This window comes from Seriola lalandi, unplaced genomic scaffold (assembly GCF_002814215.2).
Source record: "Seriola lalandi dorsalis isolate HSWRI2012SDOR001 ecotype SW California unplaced genomic scaffold, Sedor1 jcf7180002054680, whole genome shotgun sequence".
NCBI lineage: Eukaryota > Metazoa > Chordata > Actinopteri > Carangiformes > Carangidae > Seriola > Seriola lalandi.
Window position 1 is genome coordinate 1,648,762 of NW_019525233.1, and position 3,387 is coordinate 1,652,148.

The window sequence follows — 3,387 nt, forward strand, 5'->3', positions numbered from 1 at the left end:
ATAGTAAGACCTGCAAAGTCAAAAAAACAACATAGTATAGTATGGCAAAAAAGGGAAAAAAACGACATAGTATAGTATGGCAAAAAAAGTGGAAAAAATGACATAGTGTTATAAGGCATAAAAACGTAAAAATACGTCATAATATAGTTATGTGTAAAGGCATCATAGTATAGTAAGACCTGCAAAGTCAAAAAAACAACATAGTATAGTATGGCAAAAAAGGGAAAAAAACGACATAGTATAGTATGGCAAAAAAAGTGGAAAAAATGACATAGTGTTATAAGGCATAAAAACGTAAAAAGACGTCATAATATAGTTAAGTATAAACAACTCATAGTATAGTAAGGCCTGCAAAGTGAAAAAAACAACATAGTATAGTATGGCAAAAAAGTGAAAAAAGGACATAGTATAGTATGGCAAAAAAGTGAAAAAACTACATAGTATAATAAGGCAGAAAAACATCAAAAAATTTAATAGTATAGTAAGGTGTAAAGGGGCCATGGTACACTTAAGCCTAAAAAGTGAAAAAAACGACATAGTATAATATGGCAGAAAAAGTGAAAAAACTACATAGTATAATAAGGCATAAAAACATCAAAAAAGATCACAGTATAGTAAGTTACAAAAACATCATAGTACAGTGAGGCCTAAATAATGAAAAAAATGACATAGTATAGTATGGCAAGAAAACATAAAAAAATGTAATAGTATAGTAAGGTATAAAGTGGCCATAGTATAGTAAGGCCTAAAGAGTGAAAAAACCACATAGTATAGTATGGCAAAAAATGTGAAAAAATGAAAGTAGTATAGTATAGTATAATAAGTCATAAATAACATAGTATGTCATAAAAACCTAAAATATGTCATCGTATAGTAAGGCATAAAAATGTCAAGCAATGTCATAGAATAATAAGACATAAAACTTTATACTGTAGTATAAAAATAAAAATGTAAAAAAAAAAACGCCATAGCATTGAACCCATAAAACATCAAAAACCCTTATGATATGATAAGGCATAAAAACGTATTAAAAACGTCATAGTATAGTAATGCATAAAAATGTTAATAAAAAACGTCATAGTAAAGTAAGGCAGAAAAAGTCATAGTACTGTAATACATAAAATGTCATAGAATAAAACTTACTATTCATTGTGACATTTTCATGGGATTTTTCGACACAAATTGAACTCATACCTTGATATATCCACCTTTTTATATTTACTCCTACTAGCAACCTGACTCCTAGTCTACAGAAGATCAAAGCCAGGGTACTCTGCAAGTTAACACTTGCTAACATTGTTAAATAACATCAATTGTCATTTTTTTGGTGACGCTAGGTACCACTGTGATATTTTCATATGACGTGAGCCTTCAGATTGCCCCCGTCATTTCAGTCCATCAAATGCTAGCATGTCTAAATGGGTTGTCTTAGAGATGTAGCCTCTTGGAGGGCACATTGGAATGATCTAAAAAAAATCGAAGGGGCCCAGCATTGATCACCGATCCTGCAGAGGTTAGTCAGGTGAAATGCAATAATGATTTGCAAACAATACATGGGGCATATTATATGACACCAAGTAGAAATGTCACCTCGAAGGATGAGTGCAGAGAGCCATGGAAAAAAGGGCACTGTTAAAAATTGCTATCAGCCAATAGCTTTGGGCAGAAAGAGGTGGAAAGGGGATTTTTTTAATCCTTAATAAATAATTCCAGTTTGTTATTTTCATTTTATTTCACTTACATTTGAATAATTTCACATCATTCAACCATTTGCAATTCCACGTAACACTGAAAGGAGAAGCCAACAAGTGACAGCTCACTTTGATGATGATATGTCTTGCAATCATTTACACAATAGCTAGCTAACTGCACCATTTACCATGTTCTCATGGCTTTTTTCTACCCTTAGTTTTGGTTTTCATGTTTATGGATGGCAAAGTCAGTTTGTCAGTCTGCTGGTTCACACTGGTCCATACTAAACTATAATAATTTTGTGCACACATCCATGTCCCTGTTATCACTTGTGTCATCCCTTAACTTTTCATCTTGCACCATGACCAGGTCAAACTTTTAATTTGGTTTATGACCAAATACAGTGAAAATTAATGACATTACCATCAGCGTCTGCCATAGTCTGTGTTTTGTCCTAATTAGCAAATGCAGATATGCTAACATGCAAAACCAAGATGGTAAATATGGTAAACATGATATCTTCTAAACATCAGCATGTTAACATTGTCACTGTTAGCATCTTAGCATGCTAACATCCAAACACACTGTAGCTCAAAGCACTGCTGTGCCCATAGACACATGGAGCTGCTAGCATGACTGTAGACTTTTTTATTGTTTGACCCATACCCTGATTTTGTATCATTTTGTCTCTGCCATTTTGGTCAGGTCTCCCTTGAAAAAGAGGTTTCAAACCTGGTTAAACAAATGTTAAATATAAATAAAATCTACCTAATCTCAGCTGTGGGCCATGGACACTCTGCGTAGGTGTTAAGTCTTTTCTTGCCTTACCACAGACTGACAATCATAGCAGACTTAATAGAAAATTCTCAGTTGATGAAATGAAAGTAAATAACTTTCTGAAAAACTGATTGACTTGATGTCTTTTTGGGGTTTGTAGATTTATGTAAAAATTCAAGGATGAGACAATACTAAAGGCAAATTTTGATGAGAGCTTCCGAAGATTTCTTCATCCTTGACACAAAAAGCATACACACACACACACACACACACACACACACACACACACAGTCACTGCCATCACCACTTGTCAGCTGCTTTCTGTGTATTTCATTGAACATAATTACTATAACTGCTTGTGGCAGCCATTACAAGGTTCAGTGCACATTGGAAACTCTATTTTTTAAAATGCCAAACTTCATACATTCTTTGGCTGACAGTGTGTTTCCTCCCTCTCACTTCTCTCAACACTCTCTTAACCCTAACCCAACACTTTGGACAAGTTTTATGCTAAAGGAAGTTCAACCTGCTACTTACACATTTTACAGCAGCTGCAGCAACAGCGTCATCAGGGGTTACGTCTGGCTCGGCTAACACTGAGGTAAATAGGTGTTTTTTTGCTTCCTCCCTTCAATCCTCATTTGACTTCACAAGGTCAAATATCAACCATCCATTTACAAAGCATCAACCCTCCCCCTCGACCTGCCATGATAGTGGTAAGATATCACCCTGCACAGTCAGTCTTCACCTCTGACTCTCACCTCTCACTCCTGTATCAATCAGACATTGACACTCCATTAAAACTCAACCTTGTTTCTCACCTCTCAACCCATCATCTCTTAACTTGCTGAGGCAATTTCTTTTCCCCATACATAACATTAATGATAAATTCAGTTTGCATTATTATGTGTAGGTTTG